This window comes from Urocitellus parryii, chromosome 10, assembly GCF_045843805.1.
Source record: "Urocitellus parryii isolate mUroPar1 chromosome 10, mUroPar1.hap1, whole genome shotgun sequence".
In the NCBI taxonomy this organism is placed as follows: domain Eukaryota; kingdom Metazoa; phylum Chordata; class Mammalia; order Rodentia; family Sciuridae; genus Urocitellus; species Urocitellus parryii.
In genome coordinates this window covers 90,807,311-90,820,820 of record NC_135540.1, presented here as the reverse complement: position 1 = coordinate 90,820,820, position 13,510 = coordinate 90,807,311, and positions in this window count along the sequence as shown.

Here is a 13,510-nt window from a genome sequence, read left to right as displayed (position 1 = left end):
CATTTTCCTACATATTACCACAGAATTAGCATGTGCTATTGTTTAAATAACACCTAATGTCTTTTTGTATTTTAATGATAAAATAATTCACACTGAGCTGGGGCTATGGCTCAGTGGAAGCGCACTTGCCTGGCATGTGTGAGACACTGGGTTTGATTCTCAGCACCACATGTAAATAAATAAAAAATAAGGTCTATCAACAACTAAAAAAAATTTTAAATAATAATTCATATTCATTATGTTGAAAAAAAGAATATATTCAGATTTAAATCATCCATGATCTACCAAAGATTAACTTTGTTCTGTGTATTTCTTTCCAATTGTTTTTCTATATATCTGAAGTCTACAATTTTACAGAATTAGGATCACATTACATAAATAGGGGGTTTTCCAATTTTTAAATTTTATCAATGTTTTCTTTAAAAACCCTGTTAACATAAGTTCTCAAACTCTTTGGTCTCAGGACCCCTAGCCAAACAAGACTCCAAAGGTTTTCATAAATTAAAACTAAAAACATTTTAACACATATATTAAATTTTAAAATAACAATAAGCCAAATTACATCTTAATATAATTAAAATATTTACATTAAAAATAACATATTTCCCAAAACAAAACAAAAATTGTACGGTAACTTTTTTTCCATTACTGGGCATTAAATGCAGAGCCTCTCACATGCTTGGCAAATACTCTACCACTGAGCTACAACCCCAGCAAAACAAAAATTATAGTAGTAATAATTACATTGATTTTGGGTATTTGTAAATCTCATTATTGTCAAACTAAAATAAAGAGAGCTAAAGCCTCACATCTGTTTCTGCATCCATCTGTTTTTATATTGCATATCATGTAGCCTCTGGGAAACCTTCACCCTGCAATCCTTAAAGAATGAAAGTAAAAATACCTAAGTGACATCTTACTATTGTTAAAAAACTAATTTTTACCTCCGGACCCCCTGTAGGGTCTTAAGAACCTCCATGTGTCCCCAGACTATACCTTGAGAACCACTTGCCCACAGTAGTGGGTGTGAGAAAATGTTAATAGGCCCCTACTTTAAGGGCAGGTTGCATTCCATAGAGTTCCATATTGGTTTTGTTTCCCAAGTAAATGCTACAATGTTGGTCTTGACTATAGTCACATCACAATCTTGGGGGACAGTAATTTGCAGTAGACTACCATACTTCAGATTGCACAACCACAATGACACAGTAAACAACCAGAGACTTGTCTGGGATGAGTTGAACTGGTTGAAGTGCCAAGGAGGGTCACATATTATTTTTACAATATAGAAATAAAATCTTTATGTTTATCTTGAAAAGAAACTAACAACTCTATAGCTAAAATAAAAATACTAAATGCTATCTGTAATGACTAATGTTGTATATTAAATTGACCAGGCACCACGTTGCTCAGATATCTGGTAAAATATTAATTATTATGAGTATATCTGTAAGGATACTTCTGGATAAGATAAACATTTGAATCAAAGACTGAGTAAAGCAAATTGCCCTTCCCAGTATGGGTGGTCTTCATCCAATCAATCAAAAGCTTGCACAGAACAAAACAGCAGACCATCAGAGAACTTCTGCTTGACTACATAAAAACTGGGGCATTAGGTTTTTCTTACTTTCTGACTTCAGCTGAAACATCAGCTGTCCTGGGTCTCAAGTCTGCCATCTTGGAGATTAGAGCTACACCACTGGTTCTCCTTCTCCAGCTGGCCAACCACAGATCTTGGACTTTTCATCCTCCATCATAATGTGAGTCAATTCTTTATAAAAGATATATATACATAATATATGTGGGTATATGTGTTGTGTATTACACACACACACACACACATACACACAGACACACACACACACACACACACATATATATATCGTCTTATTGTTTCTGTTTCTCTGGAAAATCCTGACCAACATGCCATCTTTAGAAAAAGGCAAGTCATAAGGGCTAGGGATATGGCTCAGTGGTAGAGCACTTTCCTAGCATGCTCAAGGCCCCAAGTTCAATTTCCAGCACCACAAAGGAAAAAAGAAAAGAATAGAAAAAGGCAAGTCATAGAGAACACCACTGGCAGTGTCTAGTCAAACATCACCTCCTGAAGGAGAATTTCCCAATGAACCAAACCATTTGTAAGGCCATCTGTAACATGTGAAAGATGCAGGAATTTGAAGCTAAGGAACCCCATGTAGTCCAGGCCTGGTGGATAGGTCCATCTCTATCTTGAACTATATATATCCCTCACATAAGCAATATGTCAATCTTTTGATGTCTAATATTTATGTTCAAATAGAATTATATGATTACAATTTCTCTTAAGTCTTTCTCTAGGAAGACATGAGTAATATTATGAGTAGTCTGGCTATATATAATGAGAACTCTGCTGCTCATTATAAACTGCTAAAATTGTCTGATTTTAACTTTTTTAAAAAATATAATGATTGTGTCAAGAAACTTAACCTAAACAGTCCAAGAAAAGTATGTAGCAGTTTTAACATACCTGCTAAGACCACTTCCCTTGTAAGAGATTTCTTAATCATGTCTATACCATTTTACTCTGCCTCCCTGGCTACAAATGTCTGGATTAGGGATGCATACTTTACCTGGCCAACAGTCTATGAGATACCCTCACTCAAAAGCTCTGCTCAATACTGGCCTCCTACACAAAATGGTGACTAGTTCAACTAGTTGTGCTCCTCTCTTGGAAAATTCAAACTGGAGACTTAGAAATAGTTGGTAACAACTGAATCATTTAAAATGAAACAGAGAATAGCTGTGTCTCTATACTAGTGGCTGTCAGTAGAGGAGAGAACCACAGTACCTGCAAAATCATAGAGCTGCTGGCAGACACCACAGCAATTACACAATCTTGGCTGACATCCTGTCTCCATGAAGACTGACAATTCATCTGCCCCTATTTTGCTTTCAAAAATTAAGAAGCATATTTTATTCTTACAGTTTATAATGGTAAAAGCCACAGGTTGTTATGTTAATGGGAAGAATAATTTAGCCACAGTTATCTTGTATGGTATAATGGGAGATAAGGGTAAACTCTTAAGATTTAGAGCATGTATGAAAATCTAAAATGTCTACCCAGACAATAGTAACATATGTGAATAAAGCCACCGAGGTATAAGAAAGTAAAAAAAGGACATTTGCCCTGTTGAAGGGAGCATTTCTTCCCATGTTTGGTCATAATTATCATTTACAAGGAGAGATGCTGCTAACCAGAACTTCCAAGTTGTAAATGAGATAATGCATATCAAGTGGTTAGTATGTGCCCAATACCTGTAAGTGCTCATTAATATTAGTTATTATTGGTTTATATCATTTATAATCATTAGCTGTCACATATCTAAAGGAATCATCTGGAGAAATGAACCAACTTGGCAATTTATATTTTAAATTTTTTAGCATGTTTTTATCTCACAAATATTAAAAAGTTTCTAAATGGTGTCTTAACTGATTCGTGAAACCCCTAAAATTTAAGGTATGCTGACTTTTGCTTGCTTCTACTAATGATCCATTGGTTTGAAGGAACAAGAGCCTACCCATTTCTTGGTTTTTATGACCTATATTTTCCCTGGATAATTACCCCCAAAGACACCTTCAGACATTGCCTATCAGAAAAAAAATGCATATTGGCTAAAATGTGATTTTCAAGTTGGTTTAGGCCTTTAAGAAGAGACTACTAGTTCTGACCAGCTCTTACAAAACAAATCAGTGATTTCTCTTGTCTTTGACAGTTCAAAAACTGAAGTTAACTAAGAAATGAGTGAGGAGACTATCTTCCAAAACAACAAAGTAATGCAATATGCACACAGGCCAATCATTTTCACATTATTTACAACTCTAGACTTTAGAATGGTAGCAACTGATTTGTTTTGTTGTGTTTGTTTTATAACAAATTGAAGAAGGACCCATCACTAAGATGAAAGTTAATTGTGGACTTCCTTCTATTTTACCAACTTGTACAACTGAACATCCACAACATATTTAAATCACAAGAAAGTTTCAAATTATATAATGGTGTATTGGGAGAGTCCATTCAAATTCAGTTTCCTGCCTACAAGCAGTATGAGTAGAGCAGAGCATACATGGATTATGGAGTCAAACTAACCTGGATGCAGATTCTGACATGCTTATCAGATATTTATCTTTAGTAAACTCCTTAATCTGTCTGAACCTGTGTTACCATCTCCAAAGACAGAGGCAATAAGTCTGACTTTAAGGCTGATATGAAGATTAAATGAAAACAGAAAAAGTATCTTTCCATTGTATTTTTCAGACACTTAATAAATGGTCACTTTCTCATTTTTATTCCATCATCCTCCAGCACAATGTGAGGATCAATCAAGTTATTCAAACATTTCAGGAGAGAAGGAGAGATGGCATAAACGTCCTTAGATGCAATACTGAAGGACAAGGGTTCTTCCCCCTCACACTGTGAGTTATTGTGCTACCCCTTCATCCCAGGTAGATCTGTTGGAGTAGCTGGAATAGAGATGTCAGTGTTTGTCTACTTGCTATTTATTTAACAAACTTCTCAAGCCCTCTTATATGATAGGCACTGAAGATAACTGATAGTAAAATATTCCTCTAACTTCAAGGAGCTCTCATTTCAGGTCATAATAGTATTTCCTAAAGTGTATTCCACAGGACATCAGTTCCACAAGTAAGCAAATGTTATAAGAAAACTAAGTTTGGGGGAAAGTTTTTATATTTTCTTTACTATAAGGTTTTTCAGAACCAGTAATTTGCTTAGGTCTTAAAATGCAGTGTTCTTTTTGATCACAGGACCTTTTCTTCAAGGAGTATTTCCAGAGGCTAGCAGTATTTTTCAGGAATATTTTGGGCAGAGTAGACCTATAGAACTGTGGAAGTTTCCCTATCTAGTGCTCTTGCAAACCCTCTAGGGAGGTGGGTGGGAAGCAGGCTTTTTTTTCCCCAGTGTTTGGGTAGTGAATCTCCTTTTCTAATAGGAATCATAATACCTGCCTCCTAGAGTTCTTGGGAAGAATCAATATAATAACATAGGGAAATAAATAGGCCTAGAGTGGAAGTAGAACCTAATAGATAGTCTTCCCTTCCTCCCTTATTTTATGCTAGATTTTATTATATCCTGAAAACCATGGTACAACCAGTCAGAGATAAATATATCCTGCTAGTTGAAAGGGCAAAAGCATATGCTTCATCATCTGTACTTTCTCTATCATTTTGAATGCAGTTTTGTACCTCTTTGCATTTCTGTGTTCCAGCCAGAAATGCTGAGACAACAGAAGAGCAAGCATGTCTTCATCATCTTGTCCAAATTAGAAATTCTGACTGCCATTAAAGAGAAGTAGATCTTATATTTATACATCAATTGGTTCAGAGTCCTACATTTTTACAACCAAGCATTACCTTGCTCTATCAAACATTCACTAAAATCCTCCAAACTTTTTCATGGCCAAAAAATTCCAAAAGCAGGGGTGATGGGGATGATATATGTGATGATATTTAAGCCATCCTTTCATATGTCCTGAAATGCAGTGTCTAAGATTCATAATAGAGATTCCTCAATCATTACTAGAATCCATGTCTGTTAGAAATTATTCAAGTGTTTTGTTTTGTTTTGTTTTGTTTTTGGTGATAAAGTTAAATCTGAAAAAATAATCAGGAAAAACATAAGCCTTAATAGTACATTTATGGGCTGCATTGTAGCTCAGTGGTGGAGCTCTTGCCTAGCATATGCAAGGCATTGGGTTCAATTCTCAGCACCACATATAAATAAATAAAATAAAGGTCCATTGATTTGTAGTCAACTTAGGCTGACTTTGAACTTGTGATTCTCCTGCCTCAACCTCTTGAGCCACTAGGATTACAGGTGTGCTCCACCAAACCCAGCACTATTCTAGAAACTTCTATTATTGCTTTTATTGACCTACAATGGAAGCTTGAAATATTGGCCATTACCCAATATGACTATACTCTCTTCCCATTTTTCCCTTCTACTCAAGCTTATACATGATATTCCATCAGACTCTTTCCCTGAAATACTTAATACTTATCCATTCAGTCACCAACTATTAATTGAATATCTTGTTGAATCTCATCCTTCCTCCAAAGACCAGGTTGCATCTATTCTCCTCACACCTAGCCCAAAAGCCCCAAAAGAATTTCTCCACTTCCAAAATTATAAAGCATTCTTTCCTAGAAGTTCCAAATCTCATGACATTTGGAACTGAATTATTGACATTTGGAGCAGAATGTTTTTGTGCAGGGCTGAACACTGGCCTCTATTCACTAGATGCCAGGAGAAAATCCTCTCCATTCTTCCAACCCAGGGCAAATTGTGACAATTAAAAATCTCTTTCCAATATTTCTTAGATGGCAAATTTTCCCTGTGTGGACAAAAATATTCCCTAATTTAGAATCACTATCCTGTAGCATTCTTATTTTGAAGGTTAACCCACATGGGTTTATGCCTCTGATAATATATATGCTTTCTAAGTTATTAATTTATTAGTACTTGTATATTTTATTAATGATTTTTGTATGTATCATCTTTTTGTAAATATCTAATAAAACCCCTATAGACAAGTGAATGTTCATCTGCATCTGCCAATGACTGATAGGTCCCTGTCTTTAACTTGGTAATTGAATTCATTTTGAAACTGTACATAAGAGAAAAGGCACTGGATCCAGATGCCAGAGTTCTATTGTTCATAAAAGGATAAAATAGAAACTTCTTTATAAAATTCTTATGAGGATTAAATTAATATATGTAAAACATCCAAACTAATACCTACTCATAGTAAATACCATCCAAACATTAGTTGTTACAATACACATAGAACACCAAAAGATACAAGTTAGTAGAATTATTTCAATATTACAGGAATGTTTCATAGCATTAAAAAGAATGAAAACTATATCCAAAACATTAAAAGACAGTAAAGAGAATAAAATGTTAAATATCTATAATAAGCAAACTGTCACAACATAGTATATAAATGCCAAATTAATGATAAAAACATTGAAATTCAGATGGACATCTAGATTCAGGAGGCATTCAGCAGCCCAAATAGACAAGATCAAAGAAGACCCTCTCTATGACACATGGTAATTAAAATGCCACACACACACACACACACACACACACACACATACACAGAGAATTTTAATACACATTGAGAAGCAAGCCAATCAAAATTACTTCTGATTTCTCAGCACAAACTCTAAAATCCAAAGGGAATTGGAATGATGTTTCAAGCCCTGAAAAAAATAACTGTCAAATAACATTGCTATATCCAGCAAGGCTATTCTTCAGAATTAAAGAAGAAACAAATACCTTTAAGATAAGCAGAAACTAAATTAATTCATAACTACTAAGCCATCCCTACAGAAAATATTGAGAGAAATAACTATACACAGAAGAAATAAAGAACAAATTCCAGAGTTTGTAAATAGACAAATGTCATCTAAAAGATAGCTAAGCAAATGAGAAAGAGGTCCAAATTAAATATTAAAAATAAATCAAAATACCAGGAATTAATAAACATCTCACTGTAATAATGATGAATGTAAATGGCCTCAATTCTCCAATTAAAAGACATAGGCTGGCATAAGGGATTAATAAACAAGACCAAACTATGTTTGCAATAGATACAACTCACAGGCAAAGACAGCCACAGGGTGAAAGTGAAAGAATGGAAATTAATGTATCATGTAATTGGAGCCCAAAATATAAGAAGTAGTAACAACTCTCATATCCAACAAAGCATATTTCACTTCAAAATCAATCAGAATAGACAAAGTAGGTCATTTCATAATGGTAAAGGAAATAATCAAACAAGAAGATATTAACAAGGGCTGGGGATGTGGCTCAAGCGGTAGCGCGCTCGCCTGCCATGCGTGCGGCCCGGGTTGGATCCTCAGCACCACATACCAACAAAGATGTTGTGTCCGCCAATAACTAAAAAAATAAATATTAAAAATTCTCTCTCTCTCTCTCTCTCTCTCTCTCTCTCTCCCCCCCCCCTTTCAAAAAAAAAAAAGAAGATATTAACAAATCACATTCAACAACAAATTAAGAAGATTTATATCATAATGAAGTTAGTTTCACTCTAAGAATACAAGGATGTTTTAATATATGAAAATCAGTAAAAAAAATATTAATAATTCACCACATAAGTAGAATCAAGGACAAAAGTCACTTGGTCACCTCAATAAATGCAGACAAAGTCTTCAACAAAATTCAGCATTCATTCATAATAAAAATACTGAAGAAACTAGAAACTAGAAGTAACCTACCTCAACATTACAAACGCTATAAACAATAAACCCAAAGCCAATAATATGGTAAGTGGTGAAAATAGGAAAGCACTTTCTCTAAAATCCAGAAAAAGGCAAGTGTCTTAGTTATATTTTAATTGAAGTAAACAAAATACCCAACAAGAGAAACTTAGGAGGAAATGTTTATTTTGACTCACATTTTCAGAGGTTCAGTCCATGGTCAGCCAATTCCGTTGCTGTTGGCCTAAGGTGAGACACAGCCTCACGGCAGAAGGGCCTGGTGGAGAAAAGCTACTCAGGTTATGGTGGTCAGAAAGCAAGGGGGAGAAGCTACAAAGAACATAAATATTTTTAGGGTATGCCCCCAGTGACCAGTTTCCTCCAGCCCTGCTCCACCTGCCTGCAGTTACCACTCAGTTCATTTAGGTTATTAATCCATCAAATGAATTAATTCCTGCTGAGGTTATAGCTCTTATGATCTCAGAAATTTCTCCTCAGAACATTCCTAAATTAACATAGGAGCTTTGAAGGGAACACCTAATATGCAAACCATAATAACAAGGATGCCCACTCTCACCACTACTATTCAATATAGTATAAAAAATTATAGACAGAGAAATTAGACAAGAGGAGGACATAAAAAGGACAAAAATAATAAAGAAAGGAGTTAAATTATCACTGTTTGCAGATTATATAATCCTATGCTTAGAAGATCCAAAACATTCCATCACTTAACAGCTAGAGCTAATAAACAAATTCAATAAAGGAACTGAATGTAAAATAAATTTACAAAAGTTAATAGCATTCTTATACTCCAATAATGAAACTTCTGAGAAAGAAATCAGGACAACAATTCCATTCTTTTAACATTTTCCCCATTGTTGACTTTATTTTCAAGATTATATGTTTTGTCTTCATTGCCTGAAACTCTGTCTTCTGAGTGGTCTAGTCTATTGGTAATGCTTTCCATTCAATTTTTAATTTTGTTTATTGATTCTTTCATTTCAAGAAATTTTGCTTGATTTTTTTTTCAGAATCTCTCTTTTTCAAGTAATCTTTCACTTCCTGTATTTTCTCTCTGATTTCATTCCTTATATTGTCTTTTGCTTTGCAGATCAGTTTAACTATACACATTCTAAACTCCTTCTCTGACATTTCTTCCACTATAATGTTAATGGATTGTTATTGAAGTATCTTGGTTTGAGGTAATTTTTTCCCTTGCTTTTTCATGTTGTTCGTGTGTCTACCCATCTAACACTATGGATCTGAGGCAGTGGAGTTTCTACCCTGTAGACTTATAGTGCCCCTGAAGATTTCCAGTACCTCACCATTTAGGGGGAGACAGATAATAACAACAACCAATGCAAACAATATAAAGCATTACCAAATTGTTCCTGCTGTAACATCTACAAAGTTAATTGTCACAATAAATAGAAATGATATAGTCAGTTATTGCCTACAGTAGAAACAGTAAGTTTGCAAAAGGGTTTACAATTTTGAATGGTGGACAGAGAGAGAACAGAAGTGATGTAGGATGTGATGATTAGGAGGGAAGAAGAGAGAAGACAGAAGGAAAAATTAAAGAAAGAATAATAGAGATGGGCTATTATCAGATGAAAACAAAGAAAGAGAATCAAGGGTAACATAAGTGAGAGAAATACATATATATAAAGTAAAAGTTTTAAAAATTAAAAATAAACAATACAAAACAAAACTGAAATATTCTAATCAAACATCCTATGCCTCAAAATACTGACTCATGAAAAATAACTGGCTTCAAAAATGCTACAAATTAGAAAAAAAACAAATATGAATATGTATAAGCATGAACCAGTAAGGTCACAATTAAACAGAGAAAAGGAAAAAAAAAAGATTTCGATGAAAAGTTCAAAAATTGTTTCCATTGTTCCACTGGAGTTCAAAAGATTCTCAGCTCCCTTCTCAGCAGTGTTAAGTGGGTCATCTGGATTGTGATACTTGCTCCACCCTTGTAGTAGGGTTGTTGGAGTAAGAGAGATAATCTTGTAGGCAGAACTCCTGGAAGCAGAGTTTAGGCTTAGGTAGGCTCCAGGTTCTTCACTGAATGCCAATCAGTCTGGAGATTTGCCAGTCCACTCTGGAAGACTGCACCCCTGGGTTCCATTTGTGTGGTGGAGGAGCCAATTCTTAGCCTACTCGGTTACCTACAGACTCCATGTTTCCTGGTCTTGGGTTTAGTCTCCAAACTCAATCTCTCCCACCTGTTCCCTTTCAAATTCCAGGAGCATCTCTCCCAGCCCAGCTGGAGGCAGCAAGATTAGGGGAGAAGGGGGAGGGCTAGTGGGTTTCCACGACCAGTATTCCCCTGTGTAAACCCTTGTCCATATTTGATTTTCTGGTCACTTAGGCACACTCCATGTTGTGCAGTATGTATTTGCCAAGTCTGTATTTTGGGGCAAACTCTGGTTTGCCAGGAATTGGCTGGTCTCCCAGCTGCTGGCCACAACACTGCAGCTGCAAAATTGTTCCTCCCTCTGTCCTTCACACACAGTCAGGAAAGATGGGGCACAACACAACACAAGGATGTTGTGCAGAATGCCTTTCAGTTTAGTCATGCAGTCATGCAGTCTCCTTGATCTCTAAATTCTCCATACACTGACACATCTCAGGTCTCCTAAAATTGTGTGTTCCTTTAATTCCCTTATCCTTCCATTTTGCTGGTGGGGGGACTGCTTTGCCTGGTACCTCCTGCAGCAGTGGTGGTGCTGGGGATTTGTTCCTTACTTTATTATATCCAATCTCCTGAGTTCCCAATCTGCTTTGAATGTCTAGTATTAAATCCCAATAAAATCCTCCCCTGTCCTTTTTTTTTTTTTCACCCACCCTGCTGAGAAGCTGCCTGTCTGCTTTCTGGGTTTCGTACCATGGAGCAACCAGGAAAGTGACCTTCTCTATTTCTTTTTTTTTTTTTTTCCATCTAACAACAAACCCTTTCTTGATGTCACTTTCTTCTGTTGGTCCCAATTAGCCTGTCTTTCTAGCAACAATCCTTGAGAGATATGTCATCTTATACTTTCCAATTCCTCTACTCCCTTTTCTCTTCCACCTAATCTATCCAGGAATTTATTTCTATAAGTCCATAAAAACTGTTTTTCTCAAGCTCATCAATAACCATGCCATTGATACATCTTAAGATTTGCAGTCTCCATATTAATGATAGCATTTTATAGTAAATTTTTTTTTCAACTTTCTGAACTTCTCTATTTCTATTTCACCATCTTGGAAAATTTTCTCAACAATTCCATTCTCAATAGCCTCAAAAAATAATAAATAAATAAAATATTTGGGAATAAATCTATGAAGATGAAAAACCTATGCAATGAAAATTATAGAATACTTAAGAAAGAAATTGAAGACGACCCCAAAAGAAGGAAAAACCTCCCATGTTCTCGGATAGGCAGAATTAAAACTGTCAGAATGGCCATACTACCAAAGCAATCTAAAGATTCAATAAAATCCCCATCAAAATACCAATGACATTCTTCTCAGAACTAGAAAAACAGTCCTAAGATTCATTTGGGAAAAATAAAAGACCCAGAATAGACAAAACAACTAAGCCAAAAAAGCAAAATCACAATGAACAACTTGAAAATATACTCAGAACTATAATAACAAAGACTGTATGGTACTAGCATAAAAACACATACATAGAACAATGAAACAGAGTATAAGACACAGAGACAAACCCACATACGTAGGGTAACATGATCCTTAACAACAAATGCCAAAAACATATATTGGCAAAAAGAGCCTTTTTAACAAGTGGTGCACAGAAAACTGATTATTCATGTGTCAAAGAATGAGCTAGATGTCTCTCACCCCTCCCTAAAGTCAATTCAAAATGTATCAAAGATCTAGGAATTACGGGCTGGGGTTGTGGCTCAGGGGTAGAGCGCTTGCCTAACACATGTGAGGCCCTGGGTTCGATCCTCAATACCACATATAAGTAAATAAAATAAAGATATTAAAAAAAAAGATCTAGGAATTAGACCAGAAACTTTTCAATTCCTAGAAGAAAGCATATGGCCAATACTCTAACACAGGCACTGGCAACAACTTCCTCAACAGAACTTCTAAAGCTCAGGAAATCATATCAAAAATTAATAAGTGGCTAGGGAAGAATAGAAGTATTTTGGATGAGCAGAGAGTGAAAGGAGGGAAGGAAATATGGAAGCAGGTGTGATAGTAGAATGAATCAGACATTATTTCCTTATGTTCATATATTATTACACAGCCAATGTAACTCTACATCATGTAGAACCAGAAGAATGAGACATTATACTCCATTTATGTATGATGTGTCAAAATGCATTCTATTGTCATGTATAACTAATTAGAACAAATAAAATATAGGAAAAAATAATTAACAAATGGAATCCCATAAATTAAAAAGCTTCTGCACAGCAAAGGAAACTATTAAGAACAGTTAATATTCTTAAGAGAGAATTCTGAAGAGAAAAACCTATGGAACAGGAGGAAATATTTGCTAGCTTCTCTTCTGACAAGGATTAATATCCAGAATACATAAAGAACTCAAAAAACTGAACACAAAAAGAAACCAAATAATCCAATTAATAAATGGGCAAATGAACTAAACAGACATTTCTCAAAAGGAGAAATACAAATGGCCAACAAATATATGAAAAAATATTCAACATATTTAGCAATTATGGAAACACAAATCAAAACTTTACTGAGATTTCATGTCATGCCAATCAGAATAGCAGTCATCAAGAATACAAGCAATAGGGCTGGGGATGTGGCTCAAGCGGTAGCGCGCTCGCCTGGCATGCGTGCGGCCCGGTCCTCAGCACCACATACCAACAAAGATGTTGTGTCCGCCGAGAACTAAAAAATAAATATTAAAAATTCTCTCTCTCTCTCTCTCTCTCTCTCTCTCTCTCTCTCTTTAAAAAAAATGGAAAAAAAAGAATACAAGCAATAATAAATGCTGGAAGGGATATAGGGAAAAGGAGCACTTTTATACTGTTGAGAGGACTGCAAATTAGTACAACCGGTACAGAAATCAGTATATAAAGGTTCCTCAAAACACTAAGAGTGAAACTACCTTATGATTCAGCTATACCACTCCTTGGTATTTAACATAAAGAATTAAAGTCATACTATATTGATACATGTATACCCATGTTTATACCAGAACAATTCATAATAGCCAAATTATGGAACC